The sequence below is a fragment of the Sciurus vulgaris genome, assembly GCF_902686455.1.
Source record: "Sciurus vulgaris genome assembly, chromosome: 3".
In the NCBI taxonomy this organism is placed as follows: domain Eukaryota; kingdom Metazoa; phylum Chordata; class Mammalia; order Rodentia; family Sciuridae; genus Sciurus; species Sciurus vulgaris.
Window position 1 is genome coordinate 15,780,904 of NC_136463.1, and position 22,739 is coordinate 15,803,642.

Sequence of the window (22,739 nt, forward strand, 5' to 3'; positions counted from 1 at the left end):
CTAAGATTCCATCTCACCCCAATTAGAATGGCGATTATCGAAAATACAAGCAACAGCAGGTGTTGGTGAGGATGTGGGGAGAAAGGTACACTCATACATTGCTGGTGGGGCTGCAAATTAGTGCAGCCACTCTGGAAAGCAGTATGGAGATTCCTCAGAAAACTTGGAATGGAACCACCATTTGACCCAGCTATCCCATTCCTCGGCCTATACCCAAAGGACTTAAAATCAGCATACTACAGAGATATCAATGTTCATAGCTGCTCAATTCACAATAGCCAGACTATGGAACCAACCTAGATGCCCTTCAATTGATGAGTGGATAAAGAAACTGTGGTATATATACACAATGGAATATTACTCAGCCATAAAGAATGACAAAATTATGGCATTTGCAGGCAAATGGATGAAATTGGAGAATATCATGCTAAGTGAGATAAGCCAATCTCAAAAAGCCAAAGGACGAATGATATCGCTAATAAGTGGAGGATGACACATAAAGGGGGGGAGGGAAGGGTTAATGTTTGGGTTAGAGTTAGGGTTAGGGAGGGGGGCAAGTATGGAGGAAGAAAGTACTGTATAGAGGGTAAAGAGGGGTGGGAGGGGTGGGGGGAAGGGAAAAAATAACAGAATGAATCAAACAACATTACTGTATGTAAATTTATGATTACACAAATGGTATGCCTTTACGCCATGTACAGAGAAACAACATGTATCCCATTTGTTTACAATAAAAAAAAAAGATAAAAAAAAAAGAAATTGTGGTATATATATACAATGGAATATTACTCTGCCATAAAGAATGATAAAATTATGGCATTTGCAGGCAAATGGATGAAATTGGAGACCATCATGCTAAGTGAGATAAGCCAATCTCAAAAAACTAAAGGACGAATGATCTCGCTGATAAGTGGATGATGACACATAAGGGGGAGGGTGGGAGGATTTAGCATTAGTGTTAGGGTTAGGGTTAGGGAGGCGGGCAAGAATGGAGGAACAAAGGACTGTTTAGAGGGAAAAGAAGGGTGGGAGGGGTCGGGGGGAAGGGAAAAAGTAATAGAATGAATCAAACAACATTACCATATGTAAATTTATGATTATACAAATGGTATGCCTTTAACCCATGTACAGACAAACAACATGTATCCCATTTGTTTACAATAAAAAAAAATAAAAAATAAAAATAAATAAATTAATTAATTATTAAAAAAAAAAAGAAATTCATTGTGCAATTTTTAACCTTTCCACACCCAGTTTAAGAAACACATGGCGGAGGCTGGTCTTGAATTTATGATCTTCTTTCCTCAGCATCTCCAGTCTGGGATTACAGAAATTGTTTTGGGGTGAAAAGGGGATCCAAGATGGCAGACTAGAGGAAGGCTGCATTTCTTGTCCTTGATTCAAGATTCAAGCAAAGGAAACACTGTTGCTCTGTGAGGCAACCTTCACTGCCCACACACCCCTGCTGTTTACCTCCATTCGATCACCTGCCGTCATCCACCATTTGCCTGCCTCTTGCCTGCCCACTGCCCGACTTTCAACTACCCATTGCGGACCTCTGGATGTCCACCCACTGATTGTCTGCCCTTAGCCTGCAGACCTTCCACAGACCACCAGTGAATGGCCCATGGTCTGCTGCTGTCTGGAAGTCCCACTGTCACAGTACCCACAGGTTTGGTTACACGCAGGTGCTGCCATCTTGGGACACTGGCCAAAACTTACAGGTTGGCCACCACTTGTACCATCTTGGGGTACAGCAGCCTGTCTGGGGACACCGGCCAGAGCCTGGAGATATATTGGGGTACCTGCAGGTCGGGTTGCTCCTTACATCTTTCTGCTAGATGTGCTAGTGGCTGCCATCTGACTGCCTCTTTGCAGAGTCACTCCTTTGTGTGAGTGCATCCCTGGTGGTCTCTCTGCAAGTTAAAAGGGCACTCAGATCTTGTGACTGCAGCAAGGTAGAGCCTGGGGAAGCTGAAGCCCAGGTCCATCATATTGCAGCTGGGTTTCCATGGACCAGTCTGGGTCTGGCAAGCCTGAGGAAAGCCAGAGACTAGGGGAAGTACCCCAGGGGGAGCACAGGTTGGAGAAACAGGAGAAAACTGGGTTCTCCCCAGCTCAGTAAGTCCTGAAGTGTGCAGGAATGGAAGAGGCTGTCTACAACAGGTGGGAAGACTGGAAGAGGGTGTGAAGGCATCTTGCTATAGGCTCACCCACTCAACCAGTAAGGCAACCACAGGACTGAAGCTAACATCAAACTTCAGAAAACCCCACCTATCATCGGAGAAGGGAGGGTGAGAAAATTTTTGAAAGCCAATGGAAGCGTTCAATTTTCCATTGAGACTTCCCATTTTAATTTTTTTCTCTCTGTCTTACACCTCTACCATCTTTGAATCCAAATATTTTTCATGCATCAATTTATTGAGGAATGGGATGTCTGAAGAGTATATGACGGATTTGTTGTGTATTCTTATATTTTTACTTTTTTTTTTAATCTCTACATATTTTTTTTCTGTCACCTACCTGTCTCCCTGGATTCTCTTTCTCACTTCTCTCATACTAACAGCCAACCTCTATTAATTCCTGCCTTGCTCTCACTATAAATTTTTACCTCTATCTTCTCCCCTCCATCATAAATATCACATCTTACAAAACTTCTGTTCCCTCATTGTCCATCATTTGAAATGGTAAGTTCTTCCAGCAAACTTACAGTTTATATGGTAGACAATAATTGAACACTTCATTTCTGTTTACTGCAACAAAACTATAGATGCCTTAATAGGAGTCACTTGGTTTAAGGTGGTCTAACGTTTGCATTGGGTGCTGTAATATTGGTCTACCCCTTAAAGGTGAGGTACTAGAAGCCTTCAGGGTCACTATAAGACTACAGGGTAGAAACTCTATGGCCTCAGCTCCATACCGCTACATGAGAAGACACACGACAACATGAAAAAACAAGGGAACAAAGCACCTCAAACAAACCAACATGTTCCAACAACAGAATCCATAGACGACACAGTAGAAGAAATGTCAGAGAAGGACCTGGAGAAAATACATAAAGAAAATGAAACATCACTTCAAAAAAGAGGTAGGGATTATAAAAAGGAATAAAGCAGAAATCCTTGAAATGAAGGAAACAATAAACCAAAGTAGAAATTCAATGCAAAGTATCACCAATAGACTAAGACCACTTGGAAGACAGAACCTCAGATAATGAAGATAAAACATATACTCTTGAAAATAAAGTCAACTGCACAGAGAAGATGGTAAGAAACTATGAACTGAACTTTCAAGAAATATGGGATAATACAAAATGACCAAATTTAATGATTTATTTGAATAGACAAAGGCATGGAGATACAAACCAAAGGGATGAATAATCTTTTCAATGACATAATATCAGAAAATTTCCCAAACCTAAAGAATGAAATGGAAAATCAACTACAATAGGCTTACAGGACCCCAAATGTACAGAATTACATCAGAACCACACCAAGGCACATTATAATGACAATAACTAACATACAGAATACAGACAGAATTTTAAAGGCTATGAGAGGAATAAAATGCAATTACACATAGAGGGAAACCAATTTGGATCTCACCTGATTTCTCAACTTAGAACCTCAATGCCAGGAGGTCCTGAAAAAACATAAATCAAACTCTGAAAGAAAACTGATGCCAAGTGAGAATTTTCTTTTATTTTGTTTAGAACTTTGATGTCTTTTTTAAAATTTTTATTTTTATTTATTTATTTTTTCATTAAAAATCATAAATTTACATAGGGCAATGTTGTTTGATTCATTCTGCTATTTTTCCCTTCCCCCCCACCCCTTCCACCCCTCTTTCCCTCTATACAGTCCTTCCTTCCTCCATTCTTACCACCCTCCTTATCGCTAACCCTAAACCTAACCCTAACCCTAACACTAACACCTCCTACACCCCCTTATATATCCTCATCCACTTATCAGTGAGATCATTCGTCCTTTAGTTTTTTGAAATTGGCTTATCTCACTTAGCATGATATCCTCCAATTTCATCCATTTGCCTGCAAATGCCATAATTTTATCATTCTTCATGGCTGAGTAATATTCCATTGTATATATATGCCACAGTTTCTTTATCCATTCATCAATTGAAGGACATCTAGGTTGGTTCCACAATCTGGCTATTGTGAATTGAGTAGCTATGAACATTGATGTGGCTGCATCTCTGTAGTATGCTGATTTTAAGTCCTTTGGGTATAGGCCAAGGAGTGGGATAGCTGGGTCAAATGGTGGTTCCATTCCAAGCTTTCTGAGGAATCTCAATACTGCTTTCCAGAGTGGCTGCACTAATTTGCAGCCCCACCAGCAATGTATGAGTGTACCTTTTTCCCCACATCCTCGCCAACACCTATGGTTGCTTGTGTTCTTGATAATCGCCATTCTAATTGGGGTGAGATGAAATCTTAGGGTAGTTTTGATTTGCATTTCTCTTATTACTAGAGATGTTGAACATTTTTTCATATATCTGTTGATTGCTTGTACATCTTCTTCTGTAAAGTGTCTGTTCATTTCCTTAGCCCATTTGTTGATCGGATTATTTGTATTCTTGGTGTAGAGTTTTTTGAGTTCTTTATATATTCTGGAAATTAGTGCTCTATCTGAAGTATGAGTGTCAAAGATATTCTCCCACTCTGTAGGCTCTCTCTTCATATTTCTGATAGTTTCCTTTGCTGAGAGAAAGCTTCTTAGTTTGAATCCATCCCAGTGGTTGATTCTAGCTTTTATTTCTTGTGCTATGGGAGTCCTGTTAAGGAAGTCTGATCCTAAGCCAACAAGTTGAAGGTTTGGACCTACTTTTTCTTTTATAAGATGCAGGGTCTCTGGTCTGATTCCGAGGTCCTTGATCCATTTTGAGTTGAGTTTTGTGCAGGGTGAGAGACAGGGATTTAGTTTCATTCTCTTGCATATGGATTTCCAGTTTTCCCAGCACCATTTGTTGAAGAGGCTATCTTTTCTCCATTGCATATTTTTGGCACCTTTGTCTAGTATGAGAAAATTGTATTTATTTGGGTTTGTGTCTGTGTCCTCTATTCTGTACCATTGATCTACCTGTCTATTTTGGTACCAATACCATGCTGTTTTTGTTACTATTGCTTTGTAGTAGAGTTGAAGTTTGTGTATTGCGATACCCCCTGCTTCATTTTTCCTGCGAAGGATTGCTTTAGCTATTCTGGGTTTCTTATTCTTCCAGATGAATTTCATGATTGCTTGCTCTATTTCTGTAAGGTACATCATTGGGATTTTAATTGGAATTCCATTGAATCTGTATAGCACTTTTGGTAGTATGGCCATTTTGACAATATTAATTCTGCCTATCCAGGAACATGGGAGATCTTTCCATCTTCCAAGGTTTTCTTTAATTTCTTTCTTTAGTGTTCTGTAGTTCTCATTGTAGAGGTCTTTCACCTCTTTTGTGAGATTGATTCCCAAGTATTTTATTTTTTTCGATGCTATTGTGAATGGGGTAGTTTTCCTAATTTCTCTTTCTGAGGATTCATCACTTATGTATAAAATTGCGTTGGATTTATGAGCATTGATCTTGTAACCTGCTACTTTACTGAATTCACTTATGAGTTCTAAGAGTTTTCTGGTGGAATTTCCAGGTTCCTCCAAATATATAATCATGTCCTCAGCGAACAGGGATAGTTTGAGTTCCTCTTTTCCAATTCGTATCCCTTTAATTTCTTTGGTTTGTGTAATTGCTCTGGCTAGAGTCTCAAGAACAATATTGAATAGAAGTGGTGAAAGAGGGCATCCCTGTCTTGTTCCAGTTTTTAGGGGGAATGCTTTCAGTTTTTCACCATTTAGAATGATATTGGCTATGGGCTTAGCGTAGATGGCCTTTACAATGTTAAGGAATGTTCCCACTACCCCAATTTTCTCTAGTGTTTTGAGCATGAAGGGATGCTGTATTTTATCAAATGCTTTTTCTGCATCTATTGAAATAATCATGTGATTCTTAACTTTTAGTCTGTTGATATGGTGAATGACATTTATTGATTTCCGGATGTTGAACCAACCTTGCATCCCTGGGATAAAACCCACTTGATTATGGTGCACTATCTTTTTAATATATTTTTGTATGCGATTTGCTAAAATTTTGTTGAGAATTTTTGCATCGATGTTTTAAGGATATTGGTCTGAAATTTTCTTTCCTTGATGTGTCTCTGTCTGGTTTAGGTATCAGGGTGATATTGGCTTTATAGAATGAGTTTGGGAAGGTTCCCTCCTCTTCTATTTTATGGAATACTTTGAGAAGTATTGGAATGAGCTCTTCTTTAAAGGTTTTGTAGAACTCGGCTGAGAACCCATCTGGTCCCGGACTTTTCTTTGTTGGTAGGCTTTTGATGACCTCTTCTACTTCATTACTTGAAACTGGTCTATTTAAATTGTGTATGTCCTCCTTGTTCAGTTTAGATAATTCATATGTCTCTAGAACCTTGTTGATGTCTTCAAGGTTTTCTGTTTTGTTGGAGTATAGATTTTCAAAATAACTTCTAATTATGTTTTGTATTTCAATCGTGTCTGTTGTGATATTTCCTTGTTCATTCCAAATTTTAGTAATTTGAGTTTTCTCCCTCTTTCTCTTTGTTAGTATGGCTAAGGCTTTATCAATTTTGTTTATTTTTTCAAAGAACCAACTATTTATTTTGTTAATTTTTCCGATTGTTTCTTTTGTTTCAATTTCGTTGATTTTGGCTCTGATTTTAACTATTTCCTGTCTTCTACTACTTTTGGTGTTGTTCTGCTCTTCTTTTTCTAGGGCTTTGAGCTGTAGTGTTAAGTCATTTATTTGTTGATTTCTACTTCTTTTGTTGAATGCGCCCCATGAAATAAATCTTCCTCTAAGTTCTGCTTTCATAGTGTCCCAGAGATTTTGATATGATGTGTCTTTGTTCTCGTTTACTTCTACAAATTTTTCTATTTCCCTGATGCTGTCTTCTGTTATCCATTCATCATATAATAGTGTATTATTTAATCTCCAGGTTTTGGAGAAGTTTCTGTTTTTTATTCTGTCATTTATTTCTAATTTCAATCCATTATGGTCTGATAGAGTACAAGGTAGTATCTCTATCTTCTTGTATTTGCTAACAGTAGCTTTGTGGCATACAACATGGTCTATTTTAGAGGAGGATCCATGTGCTGCTGAGAAGAAGGTGTATTCGTTCTTTGTTGGATGGTATATTCTATATAAGTCGGTTAAGTCTAAATTGTTGATTGTGTTATTAAGATCTATGGTTTCTTAATTCAATTTTTGTTTGGACGATCTATCCAGCGGTGAGAGAGGTGTGTTAAAATCACCTGGTATTATTGTGTTGTGGTCTATTTGATTTCTGGAATTGAGAAGGATTTGTTTGACGTACATGGATCAGCCAATGTTCGGGGCATAGATGTTTATGATTGTTATGTCTTGCTGATTTATGCTTCCCTTAAGTAGTATGTAATGTCCTTCTTTATCCCTTCTGACTAGTTTTGGCTTGAAGTCCACATTATCTGAAATGAGGATGGATACTCCAGCTTTTTTGCTGTGTCCATGTGCATGGTATGTTTTTTCCCATCCTTTCACCTTTAGTCAGTGGGTTTCTCTTTCTATGAGATGAGTCTCTTACAGGCAGCAAATTGTTGGATTTTTCTTTTTAATCCAGTCTGCCAGTCTATGTCTTTTGATTGATTAGTTCAGGCCATTAACATTCAGGGTTATTATTGTGATATGATTTGTATTCCCAGTCATTTGACTCATTTTTGTTTTTTGACATGATTTGGTTTCCCCTTCATTTGGCTCTTCCTTTAGGCTAGTTCCTCCCATTGCTGATTTGCATCATTGTTTTTCATCTCTTCCTCATGGAATATTTTGCTGAGAATGTTCTGCAATGCCGGCTTTCTTTTTGTAAATTCCTTTAGCTTTTGTTTATCATGGAAGGATCTTATTTCATTGTCAAATTTGAAAGTAAGTTTTGCTGGGTATAAGATTCTTGGTTGGCATCCATTTTCTTTCACGGCTTGGTAAATGTTGTTCCAGGCCCTTCTAGCTTTTAGGGTCTGGATTAAAAAATCTGCTGATATTCTTATTGGTTTCCTTCTGAACGTAATTTGATTCTTTTCTCTCGCGGCCTTTAAAATTCTGTCTTTATTTTGTACGTTAGGTATTTTTATAATAATGTGCCTTGGTGTGGGTCTGTTGTAATTTTGTATATTTGGAGTCCTCTAAGCCTCTTGTACTTGGTTTTCCATTTCATTCTTCAGATTTGGGAAATTTTCTGATATTATTTCATTGAATAGATTGTTCATTCCTTTGGTTTGTTTCTCTAAGCCTTCCTCAATCCCAATAATTCTTAAATTTGGCCTTTTCATGCTATCCCATAATTCTTGTAGATTCTGTTCATGATTTCTTACCATCTTCTCTGTTTGGTCAACTTTGTTTTCAAGATTAAATATTTTGTCTTCAGTATCTGAGGTTCTGTCTTCCAGGTGTTCTATCCTATTGGTTATGCTTTCTGATATTATTTCATTGAACAGATTGTTCATTCCTTTGGTTTGTTTCTCTAAGCCTTCCTCAATCCCAATAATTCTTATATTTGGTCTTTTCATGATATCCCATAGTTCTTGTAGATTCTGTTCATGATTTCTTACCATCTTCTCTGTTTGTTCAACTTTGTTTTCAAGGTTAAATATTTTGTTTTCAATGTCTGAGGTTCTGTCTTCCAGGTGTTCTATCCTACTGGATTTGCTTTCTATGGAGTTCTTAATTTGGTTTATTGTTTCCTTCATGTCAAGGATTTCTGTTTGGTTTTTTTTCAATATCTCTAACTCTTTATTGAAATGATCTTTTGCTTCCTGTATTTGCTCTTTTAACTGTCGATTGGTGCGATCATTCAATGCCTGCATTTGCTCTTTCATCTCATCGTTTGCTTCCCTGATCATTTTAATTATGTACTATCTGAACTCCTTTTCTGTCATTTCTTCTGCCATGCTGTCATTGGGTTTTATTGATGTAACATCTAGATTTGTTTGCAGCATTTTCTTTCCTTGTTTTCTCATATTGTTCAGGTATCAGTGGACCGCTGAGATATTGCAGATTTCCTTTATTGACTTACAATGTCCCTGAAGATTTCTATATATATCCCCTCTTAGCCTTCAGTAGGCTGAAGTCTTGGAGGAAGTTGATAATGCGGTGCTCCACAAGGAATCTGCCTCTCTAGGAGTGGTGGCCTTCAGGTGGGGTATATTCCCTGCTAGTGGGCAGAGGTGTCTCCACTTGTTGACCAATGGTCATCCAAAGGGGAACCAGGCTGCGGGCTGAGGCAAGGCCTGTTTGGGCCTGTGTCTCTGGTTTTACTGTCCTTGTGGGGAAACCTCACCCGGCAGGGAAGACTCACCCGGTGGGGAGGTCTCGCTGGTCAGTTCCCTCCTAGAGGTTCCCCTCAATTTACAGCTACCGCCTGGGCTGGGCTGCCTTCCTCTGCAAAGTTCCCAGGGGCCCGGCCCTACCTCCTGAGCCTGGGAGCCTCACCCTTCGCAGATGAATCTCCTTAGGCTGCCCCTCCTCAGAGAATCTGCCCGCAGGCCTGGAACCTTCGCTCCACCCCTAAGCCTGTCTCTGTGAGGCTCTTCCACCCAGAAGCCTCCTAGATCCTGGGACCCTGCTCTGCACCTAATCGCCTGGCTATGCGGCCCCTCCTCTGAGCAGCCACCTGGGGCCCTGTACAATCGCTCTGAGTCCCAGAGACCCGCCACACACCTCTTCCTCCAGACAGCCACCCAGTATTCCAGTGCGGTCACTAGGAGTCCAAGTAACTCACTGCGTGCCTCCTCCTCCCACCAACCACCCGTAGGCCTGGGCAATCAATCACTCCGAGTCAAAATGACCCTCCCTGTTCCTCCTCCTCCTCCAGGTAACCCCCTGGGTGTTCAGGAGCGGTCACTCTGAGTGGCTCTGAATCCACGTGACCCATTGCACGCATCCTCTGGGCAGCCACCCGGAGCTCTGGTGCGGCCACTGGAGACCAAGTGACCCACTGCGCTTCTCCTCCAGGCAGCCCCCCTGTGTTCAGGAGCGGTCGCTTTAAGTCCAAACAACTCACCACTCGCCTTCTCCTCTGAGCAGCCGCCTGGAGCTCCAATGCAGTCACTGCGAGTCCAAACGCCCTGCCGCGCTCCTCCTCCTCCTCCTCCCACTCCTCCAGGCAGGCCCCGGTGTTCAGAAGTGGTCTGAGTCCAATCAGCTCGCCACACAGCCCCTCCTCTGGCAACCGCCTGTAGCTCTGGTGTAGTCACTCCGAATCCAAGCGGCCACGCTCCTCTTCCTCCTCCTCCTCCTCAGGGCAGGCCCCAGTGTTCAGAAGCAGTCGTTCTGAGTCCAAACAGCTCGCCGCGCAGCTTCTCCTCTGGCAACTGCCTGTAGCTCTGTTGTAGTCACTCCAAATCCAAGCGGCCACGCTCCTCCTCCTCCTCCTCAGGGCATTCCCCGGTGTCCTGAGTCCACACAGCTCTCCTCGCCGCTCCTCCCCTAGGCAGCCGCCGGAGCCCCAGTGGTGGCTCCGAGTCCCAGTGCTGTGCTGAGCGGCCTCCTCTCCGATGCTCCCAGTTGTCCGAGTTCACTGCTCCAGCGGGATGAAATAGCTCTTAAAGCTTCTATTTGGTTCTTGGTTATGCTTTCTATGGAGTTTTTAACTTGGTTTATTGTTTCCTTCATTTCAAGGATTTCTGTTTGGTTTTTTTTTCAGTATCTCTAACTCTTTATTGAAATGATCTCTTGCTTCCTGTATTTGCTCCTTTAACTGCTGATTGGTGCGATCATTTAATGACTGCATTTGCTCTTTCATCTCCTCGTTTGCTTCCCTGATTGTTTTAATTATGTACATTCTGAACTCCCTTTCTGACATTTCTTCTGCTGTGCTGTCATTGCGTGTAATTGATATAGTATCTAGGTTTGTTTGGGACATTTTCTTCCCTTGTTTTCTCATATTGGTCAGATGTCAGTGGGACTTTGTGATATTGTAGAATTCTTCTATTGGCTTATATTGTCCCTGTAGATTTCCAGTGTATCACCTTCCTGCCTTCAGTAGCCTGAAATCTTGGAGTAACTTGATAATGCAGTGCTTCCGAAGAAAGCTGCCCCTAGCCCGCTACTGGTTCCAGGACTTGGAGCTGGCTCTGTGTGGAAAGGCTCTCACTGGGGGGTCTGCTCCGAGAAGCTAGCCTGGAAAGGCGCTTCCCTTCGGTGGGGGCCGGGCTGCAGGCTGCTTGGGGAAGTCCCTGGCTGCCCTATCCTGGTCCCTGAAGCAACCTGTGGGCAGGAACTCGCCACCCTGGTTCAGGGATTCGAAACTTGGTTCTGTGCAGAAAGGCTCTCACTGGGGGGTCTGCTCCGAGATGCTGGAGAATCTGGCCCTGTGGGAGGAGCCCACCGCCGTAGTGCGTAGGGCCACCTGGGGAGGACTCTAGCTGCTCTGTCCTACTCTAATAAGCCCCCCGAATCCGGGCCTGCCAACTGGGCAGCGCTTCACCGCTTCACCGGATGGCAGAGACTCACCCCAAGGCTCTATTTTAGTCCGAGTATCTCAATGCCTTCCCTTCTTGAATCCTGGGTTCTGGAGCGACTGGAGATGCAGTCACCCTCTAGTCCGCCATCTGGATCTCCCCCCAAGTGAGAATTTTATATCCAGCAAAATTAAGCTTCAAATTGAAGATGAAATAAAAATCTTCCATGATAAACAAAAGTTAAAAGAATTCACAACTAGAAAGCCTGCAATGCAGGACATTCTCAGCAAATTATTCCATGAGGAGGAAATGGAAAAACAAACAAACAAACAATGAAAACCAGCAAAGGGAGGAACTACACTAAAGGAAAGATCAAAGGAGAAACTAAGTCAAATTAAAAACAAAAGTAAACCAAAATAACCAGGAATACAAATCATATCTCAATAATAACCCTGAATGTTAATGGCCCGAACTCATCAATCAAAAGACACAGACTGACAGACTGGATTAAAATAAAACCCAACAATATGCTGTCTTCAAGAGACTCACCTCCTAGGAAAAGACATACACAGACTGAAGGTGAAAGGTTGAGAAAAAAATATCACTCACGTGGACTGCATAAACAAGCAGGGGTTTCCATCCTCATATCAGACAAAGTGAACTTCAAACCAAAGTTAGTCAGAATGGATAAAGAAGGACATTTCATACTGCTTAAGGGAATTACACACCAACAAGACACAACAATCATAAACATATATGCCCCAAACAATGGAACATCTACATACATCAAATAAATCCTTCTCAATTTCAAGAATCAAACAGACCACAACACAATAATATTGGGTGACTTTACTGCACCTCTCTCACCATTGTATAGATCTTCCAAACAAAAACTAAACAAACTACAGAATTGAATAAAGCTAACAATGATTTAGATTTAAAGGACAAAAATATATCATCCACCATTGAGCAAATATACTTTCTTCTAAGTAGCACAAAGATCATTCTCTAAAATAGACCATATATTATGCCACAAAGCAACTCTCAGCAAATACAAAAAAATAGAAATATTATCCTGCATTCTAACAGATCATAACAGAATGAAACTACAAATCAAAGATATAATAAAAAATAGAAGCTACTCCAACTCCTGGAGACTAAATAGCATGCTATTAAATGATGAATGGATAAAGGAAGAAATCAAGGGGGAAAAAATGCTTAGAGGTAAATGAGAACACCAATACAACATATCAAAATCTCTGGGATGTTATGAAGGCAGTGCTAAGTGGAAAGTTCATTGCATTAAGTTCATACATTAAAAGAATAAAAAAATCAACAAATAAGTGAGCTAAGATTATATCTCAATGCTCTTGAAAAGGAAGAACAAATCAACACCAAAAGCAGTGGAAGACAGGAAATAATGAAAATTAGAGCTGAAATCAATGAAATTGATACAAAAGAAACAACTGAAAAATTGACCAAATGTTGGTTCTTTGAATAAACAAATAAAATTGATAAAACCTTAGCTACATTAGCGAAGAGAAAGAGAGAGAAAACTCAAATTATTAAAACTCATGATGAAAAAGGAAATATCATGATGGACACTACTGAAATACAGAATATAATTAGAAATGATTTTGAAAATTTATATTCCAATGAAAAAGAAAAACTTGAAGACATTGACAAATTTCTAGAGAAATACAATCTACCCAAGCTGAAGCAGGAGGACATACACAATTTAAACAGATCAATATCAAGCAATGAAGTAGAAGACACCATCAAAAGTCTACCAACCAATAAAAGCCCAGGACCAGATGGGTTCTCTACTGAGTTCTACAAGATCTACAAAGAAGAATTAACATCAATTCTCCTCAAATTATTCCATGAAAGAGAAAAGGAGGGAACCCTTCCAAACTCATTCTATGAGACTAGTATCATCCTGATACTGAAACCAGACAAAGACATATCAAGGAAAGAAAACTTCAGACCAATATCCCTGATGAACACAGACTCAAAAATTCTCAGTAAAATTCCGGCAAATCACATACAAAAACATATTAAAAAGCTATCATACCACGATCAAGTATGTGCATCCCTGGGATGCAAGGTTGTTTCGACATATGGAAATCAATAAATATATGACATCAACAGACTTAAAGTCAAGAATCTTATGATTATCTCAATAGATGCAGAAAAAGCATTTGACAAAACACAGTACTTCTTCATGTTCAAAACACTAGAAAAACTAGGGATAGTAGAAACATAAGTCAACACTGTAAAGGCTATCTAGGCTAAGCCCAAGGCCAACATCATTCTAAATGGAGAAAAACTGAAAGCATTCCCTCTAAAAACTGGAACAAGTCAAGGATGCCTTCTATCACCACTTCTATTCAACATTGTCCTTGAAACTCTAACCACAGCAATCAGACAGACAAAAGAAATTAAAGGGCTACGAATAGGAAAAGAAGAACTCAAACTACCACTATTTGCCAATGACATGATTCTATATTTTGAAGATCCAAAAAATTCTATCAGAAAACTTCTATAACTCAAATAAATTCAACAAAGTAGGATATAAAATCAATACCCATAAATCAAATGCTTTCCTATACATAAGTGATGAATCCACTGCAAGATAAATTAGGAAAACTACCCCATTTACAATAGCCTCAAAAAAAAAAAAAAAAAGTACTTGGGAATCAATCTAACAAAAGATGTGAAAGACCTCTACAATGAAAACTACAGAATATTAAAGAAAGAAAATGAAGAAGATCTTAGAAGATAGAAAGATCTCACATGCTCTTGGATAGGCAGAAATAATATTGTCAAAATGGCCATACTTAACAAAAGTGTCATACAGATTTAGTGCAATTTCTGTTAAAATCCCACTGACATTCTTCATAGAACTAGAAAAAGCAATTGTGAAATTCATTTGTAAAAATAAGAGACCCAGAATAGCCAAAGCAATTCTTAGCAAGAAGAGTGAAGCAAGAGGTATCACAATACTAGACATTAAACTACACTGCAGAGCAGTAGTAACAAAAACGGCATGGTATTGGCACCAAAACAGACATGTAGATCAATTGTACACAACAGAAGACACAGAGACAAATTCACATAAATATGGTTATCTCATACTAGACAAAGGCACCCAAAACCTACATTGGAGAAATGATAGCCTATTCAACAAATGGTGCTGGGAAAACTGTAAATTTATATGTAATGAAATGAAATTAAACCTCTATCTCTCATCTTGCACAAAAATCAACTCAAAGTGGATCAAAGACTTAGGCATTAGAACTGAGACCCTGCACCTAATAGAAGAAAAAGTAGGCCCAAATTATGTCACTTAGGACCTGAGTTCTTTAGCAAGATTCTTAAAGCTCAAGAAGTAAAATTAAGAATCAATAAATGGGATGGATTCAAACTAAAAACCTTCTTCTCAGCAAAGGAAACAATCAACAATGTGAAGAGAGAGCCTACAGAGTCGGAGAAAATATTTACCTCAGAGAACTAATCTCCAGGATACATAAAGAACTCAAAAAAGCTAACACCAAAAAACCCCAAATAACCCAATCAATAAATGAGCAAAGGAACAAAGAAGAAGAAATACAATCAATCAAAAAAATATGAAAAAATGTTCATCATCTTTAGCAATTAGAGAAATGCAAATAAAAGCTATCCTAAGATTTTACCTCACTCTAGTCAGAATGGCAATTATCAAGAATACAAGCAATAATAAGTGTTGGTGAGGATGTGGGGGAAAAGGTACACTCATACATAGCTGGTGGGACTGCAAATTGGTGCAGCCACTCTGGAAAGCAGTATGGAGATTCCTTAGAAAACATGGAATGGAATCACCATTTGACTTGGCTATCCCACTCCTTGGTTTATACTTAAAATAAGCATACTACAGTGACAGAGCCACATCAATGTTTATAGAACTCAATTTCCACTAGGTCAACTAAGAAACCAACCTAGATGCCCTTCAACAGATGAGTAGATAAAGCAGGTGTGGTACACATACACAATGGAATATTACTCAGCCTTAAAGAAGAATGACATTATGGCATTTGCAGATAAATGGATGGAACTAGAGAATATCATGCTAAGTGAAATAAGCCAATTCCAAAAAACTAAAGGCCAAATAATTTCCCTGATAATCAGATGCTGATCCATAGTGGGAGTGGGGTACAGAAGAATAAAAAAGAAACTTCAGATTGTGCAGAGAGGGATGAGAGGATGTGTGGGGCAGTGGGGATGGGAAGGACGGTAGAATGAGACAGGCTTATGCTATACGCATTTATGATTACACTAGTGGTGTGACTCAGCACCATGTACACAGTCAGAGGAATGAGAAGTTATGCTCCATTTGTTAAAGTGTGAAAATGCATTCTATTGTCATGTATAACCAATTAGAACAACAACAACAAAAAAAGATAAACACATGGGCTGGGCATGGTGATGCATGCCTGTAATTCTAGTGACCTGGAGGCTGAGGCAACAGGATACCAAGTTTGAGGCCAGCCTCAGAAACTCAGTAAGACCCCATCTCAAAATAAAATAAAAAGGGCTAGGAACCTGGCTCAGTGGTAAAGCCCCCCAGGGTTCAATCCCCATTCCAAAAAAACAAAAACAAAAATGCGTTGATAAAATTAACTACACTCCGATATTTTACATTAGATATATCTATAATCATTCCATATTGAAAAGATTTTATTTCAGTATGAATTTATTACTTTTGTAACTACCTATTTTTGTTCTTAGACAAGATTCTCATTCTGTTCTTGGTGAATGGAAACTTATTACACACATAATATTGCCAATGTGGAGGTTAAGCCCAAACTAATTTTACTACAAGTTATTTTGTGCAAAATAAAGCATGTATCATAGACTAAACATTGTAAAAAGCAAAGCTTAAAGATCATGCTGTTTGGAAATTAGAAGACTATTCATGGCTTAGGAATTAAAAAGCAGGCCTCATATTTATTTAAGGAGGTCTAGAAAGATAACATTATCAATTTTCCATGCCGTAGGCTAAAATGAAAATCTAATTAAGTTACTTTCTACTTCTATGATCTTTCTGTGGTTTTCTTATTGTCCTTAATATACTCCAGAGGGATCAAAGGAAAGCTCCCAATTGGGATATCTTAGAGGTTCTACAAAAACACAAGCTAAGAACCTGGGATGGGATTCCTAGGTCCACCCAGAGATTCCATCTTATCCCAGTCAGAATGGTAATTATTTTTTTTTAAAACCCCCAAAACAAAAAATAACAAATGCTGGCAAGGATATGAAGAACGAGGAAACCTTATACTTTAATGGTGGAAATATGAATTAATATATTAGCTACTATGGAAAATAGCGAGGTTCCTCAAACAGCTAAAATAGTTCTATCCATGTGATCCAGCTATTCCACTCCTGGATATAAACTTGAAGGAAATGAAGTCAGCACACACAAGTGATAACTGCACACAATATCACAATAGCCAAGATGTAAAATCAGCCTAGGTGTCCATCATCAGATGAATGAATTAAAAATAAAGTGGCATATATACAATGGAGTTTTATTTAGCCACGAAGAATGAAATTATGTCATCTATAGAAAAATGAATGAAACTATAGATTATCATGTTAATGAGATTAACTTCATACAGAAAGAGAAATATCACATATGTGGAAATAAATAAGAAATAAATGTCTCATGTGGAAATAAATAAGAGCTTGAAAACAGAAGAGGGATCATTAGGGAAGGAGCAAAGGACTGGAGGCAGAGAGAAGGACTGGAGAAAGGAAGAGAGGGAAGAGTAGAGAAGGTAGATATGATCAAAGGGTAGTATATACATAGGAAATGTCACAGTGAAACCCATTAATTTGTACAACTAATATGACTCAATAATTATAATAAAAAGAAACTGCTTTGGGCACCTTTGTCTAGTATAAGATAACTGTATTTATGTGGGTTAGTCTCTGTGTCCCCTATTTTGTACCATTGGTCTACCTGTCTATTTTGGTGCCAATACCATGCTATTTTTGTTACTATTGCTCTATAGTATAGTTGAAGGTCTGGTATTGTATCACCTGCTTCACTCTTCCTGTTAAGGATTGCTTTAGTATTCTGGGTCTCTTATTCTTCCAAATGAATTTGATGATTGCTTTCTCTATATGGGATACATCATTGGGATTTTAATTGGAATTGCACTGAATCTGTATAGCATTTTTGGTAGTATGTTCACTTTGACAATATTAATTCTGCCTATCTAAAAACATGGGAGATCTTTCCATCTTCTAAGGTTTTCTTTAATTTCTTTCTTTAGTGTTCTGTAGTTCTCATTGTAGAGGTCTTTTACCTCTTTTGTTAGATTGACTAACAAGTATTTTATTTTATTTTTTTTTTTTGAGGCTATTGTGAATGGGGTAGTTTTCCTAATTTCTCTTTCAGAGGATTCATCACTTATGAATTAAAATGCATTAGATTTATGAGTGTAGATTTTATATCCTGCTACTTTGCTGAATTTATTTATGAGTTCTAGAAGTTTTTTAGTGGAATTTTTTGTATCTTCAAAATATAGAATCATGTCGTTGACAAATAGTGGTAGTTTGAGTTCTTCTTTTCCTATTCATATCCTTTAATTTCTTTTGTCTGTCTGATTGCTCTGACTAGTGTTTCAAGGATGATGTTGAATAGAAGTGGTGAAAGAGGGCATACCTGCCTTGTTCCAGTTTTTAGAGAGAATGCTTTCAGTTTTTCTCCATTTAGAATGATGATGGATTAGCATAAATAGCCTTTACAATGTTGAGGTATGTTTCTACTATCCCTATTTTTTCTAGTGTTTTGAGTATGAAGAAGTACTGTATTTTGTCAAATGCTTTTTCTACATCTATTGAAATAATCATATGACTCTTAACTTTAAGTCTGTTGATGCGGTGAATTACATTTATTGATTTCTGGATGTTGAACCAACCTTGCATCCCGGGGATGAAACCCACTTGATTGTCATGCACTTGCTTTTTAGTATGTTTTTGTATATGATTTGCTAAAATTTTGCTAAGAAATTTTGCATCTATGTTATTAGGGATATTGGTCTGAAGTTTTCTTTCCTCAATGTGTCTTTATCTGGTTACAAAGGTGCCAAAAACATACAATGGAGAAAAGATAGCCTCTTGAACAAATGGTGCTGTGAAAACTGGAAATCCGTATGCAGCAAAATGAAACTAAACCCTATCTTTTGCCCTGTACAAAACTCAACTCAATATGGATCAAGGACCTCGGAATTAGACCAGAGATCCTGCACCTAATAGAAGAAAAAGTAGGTCCAAATCTTCATTATGTCATCTTAGGACCAGACTTCCTTAACATGATTCCCAAAGCACAAGAAATAAAAGCGGAAATCAATAAATGGGATAGATTCAAACTAAAAAGCTTTTTCTTAGGAAAGGAAACAATCAACAATGTGAAGAGAGAGTCTATAGAGTAGGAGAAAATCTTTGCCACACACACTTCAGATAGAGCACTATCTATCAGATAATAACAACTGACATTTATTAAGTGCTTACTCTACTAGAATCTATAAAAAATCTCAAAAAAACTTTACACCATGAATTCAAATAACTCAATCAATAAATGGGCTAAGGAAATGAGCAAACACTTCACAGAAGACGTACATGTACTCAACAGATATATGAAAAAATGTCCAATATCTCTAGTAATAAGAGAAATGCAAATCAAAACCACCTTAAGATTTCATCTCACCCCATTAGAATGTCTATTATCAAGAATACAAGCAACAACAGGTGTTGGCAAGGATGTGGGGAAAGAGGTACACTCAACTCATACATTGCTGGTGGGGTTGCAAATTGGTGCAGCAACTCTGGAAAGCAGTATGGAAATTCCTTAGAAAACTTGGAATGGAACCACCATTTGACCCAGCTATCCCACTCCTTGGTTTATACCCAAAGGACTTAAAATCAGCATACTGTAGTGACACAGCTACATCAATGCTTATAGCAGCTCAATTCACAATAGCTAGCTTGTGAAACCAACCTAGATGCCCTTCGATAGATGAATGGATAAATAAACTGTGGTATATATACACAATGGAATATTATTCAGTCATAAAGAAGAATAAAATTATGGCATTTGCAGGTAAATGAATGAAGTTGGTGAATATCATACTAAGTGAAATAAGCCAATCCCAAAATACCAAAGGCTGAATGATTTCTCTGATAAGTGGATGATGATACATAATGGTGGGTGTGGGGGGGGAGGCAAGAATGGAGGAAATATGGATTGTATAGAGGAAAATGAGGGGTGGGGAGGGAATGGGGGGAAGGAAAGATAATAGAATGAGACAAACATCATTATCCTATGTACATGTGATTACACAAATGATGTGACTCTACTTCTTGAACAACCAGAGAAACGAAAGTTGTACCCCATTTGTGTACAATGAATCAAAAAAGGAAAAAAAAAAAAAACTGCTGAGAGAAGAAAATAAAGTGGTCAGTAGAATATCACTTTTAATTACTTTTTTCTTTTGCAGAAACATGATATATGCTAACTTGCTTATGTGAGATTGTGTCATTGCTTGTATTAACTGTAGACATCATCACTACAGGATCCTTCTAAATAGATCAGTCTATCTTGTTAGTATGCTATTTTGCTCAGAAGAAAGCCACCAAGTGAACACAGCCTCCTAGTTCTTAATAATCTTGCTAAGAATAGAAATTTCAGTGATCAATTTAGGCACGTTCTGTGGTTACTCCAAGACCCAGGGTATAGTATATTCCAAGAAATTAACATTTAGCTTTATTATTAATATTTTACATTTACATGATGCTTAAAAATACTTTTTATATTTTTTTCGTTTACTCCTTATCAACCTGGTCTGAGAGACACAATGAATATTATTTCCTCCATTCAAGAAATATACAAGTGAAATCATCAAAAACATGAAAACAATGAAGTGTCCCCCCCCCTTACATTATACAGTTTGCATATATTTGTATACTGATTATATCACATATATTTTACACGTTTTACTTATATGGCACTTTATGCCTTACAAAGTATTTTCATGTTTACAATTTAACTTGATTCTCACAACTGCCCTCTCAGGTGTTGTGATTTCATATTGTGCTGGAACAGTCTGCTATAGCTGTTAAGAACACAGTAAAAGCAGACTGCCTGGTTATGGATATCCTTCTATCACTTTATGGCAGAGTATTTCCTCTTTTTAAAAACTGAAACTTTAAAAACTGAAATTTGAATGGACCTACCACATTAGGCTGTAAGGAAGCTTAAACAAAATAGTCCAAGTAAAGTGATTAGAATGACAGAGTACAGAGTAAGCACTTAATAAATGCTCATTGTTATTATCTATAAAAAAAAAATCTCAGCCCAGAGACGTTAAGTGACATGTCCAAATTTATAAAATGGTTGGTGATATAGTTAGTATTAGAACACAAGTTTTCTACTCCTGTTTCAAAGGCTTTTTTTTGTTATACCATATCACCTTATTAAATTAATGGTACCATTCATTTAAGATTATTTCATTCAGTAAATCTACAAGTAAGGCACACTCCACAGACTTGTGACTTTATTCAGAATGACTGTGACATACTGTGACACTGAGTAGAACAGATGTTTTACTTATGTCAATATTTAAAAACCCTCAACATATATCATTTGTATATTTTCCCCACAGAGCATATCATACTAACATGGTTACAATATAAATTGATTTTTAAGTAAGGCACCAGCCTTGCCATAATGAATCTTATATTTTTGTATGAGATATGGACAGAAAGTCCATTAATAAACATGCAATATATTATCATTCAGTGGTATGATCTTTGAAGAAAATAAATCAGTAGGCTAAGAGGACACAGTGACAGGCTGGTGGTATTAGATGAAATAATTAAGGAAACCTTTCTCAGGCAGTAACACATAAGTAGAGCACTGGGTGAAGTGGGAAAGTGAGTCATGTGGGGAAAGCATTCTGACACAAATGAGCATGCTTGATGTGTTCAGGGAGGTCAGCATGGTTGGAATGGTAGGTAAAGGTGAGAGGGGTAAGGAAGTAATGTAGGCAAAGTAGCAAGGGGCTAGATCAGGTAGGGCCTTCTTGGCTGAGGTAAAGGTTTTAGATTTCATTCTATGTGTGACAGGAATATGGTGGAAGATTATACTTTGAAGAGACAACCTATGGTTTGCTAAAAGAGTGAATGTGGGGTATGTCAGGATAAGAATGGCTTCAATGCTTTTGACTTAAGCAAGAAGGTGATAGCGTTCACTTGGCTAGAAATAAAGGTTCTGGAGGAAAAGGTAAAGGTTAAGTTTTTGACATATGCCTTAAATATAGGTTGAGCTATGCCTTAAATATAGGTAGAAAATCTAAAATAGACATTTGAGTATACAGATCTAGAGTTACAGGAAAAAGGCAGTGCTAGAGATTTAAGTACAGAAATAAGAATGGAGGAGAAGGTTGGAGTCACTGGGGTATCTGAATTTTATAAAAGCCCCCCACTTTATTGTAATGTACTGTCAGCAAATGTCATCCTAAGTGTTGAGGATAAAACAAGAGACCTGAGGAGAGAACTCCCAGAATACCAAAACATTATCCACATGACATATAAATATGTTGAAATTACCCTGTATAGTTTATTATGACAGAACTAACTTTTGACATAGAAGGATCTTCACCAATATTTGTTGGTAAAAACACACAATTTGAAATTAATTCTCATCATCATCTTCTTTCTTTCTCTTTTCCTTTCCTTTCCTTTTTTTTTTCACCCCCAATACTGGCAGTTGAATTCAGGGACATTCTTTATTTTTCACTTTTCATTTTGAGACAGGGTCTTGCTAAATTGCTGAAGCTGGCCTGGAACTTGTGATCTGCCTGCCTCAGCCTCCCAAGCAGTTGGGATTGCAGGCATGTGCCTAGCACATTTTTGTCATCTTCTGAATAAAATGCTTCACTACAAGACATTCATACTAATGGTTAAGACCCATAAATGTATCTGACTCAAGTACTTTCTTTACTACATTTAAAATGAAAAGAATGGAAATATCCAAAAAAAAAAGAAAACTATAAGAGAATTTTTTAATTGCTAATTTAAAAAAAATTAGTAATTCTTTTTAGATGTTGATGAACCTTAATTTTATTCATTTATTTACAAGTGGTGCTGAGGATCAAACCCAATGCC

At 38.1% G+C, this 22,739-nt stretch overlaps 1 protein-coding gene across 12 annotated transcripts in view; it reads right to left on the reverse strand.

Annotated features, from left to right (window-relative positions):
- The window catches only part of TANC2 (tetratricopeptide repeat, ankyrin repeat and coiled-coil containing 2), a 554,326-nt gene that overhangs the window by 260,624 nt on the left and 270,963 nt on the right, over window positions 1-22,739 (reverse strand). The gene's annotated exons all lie outside the window — the stretch shown is intronic.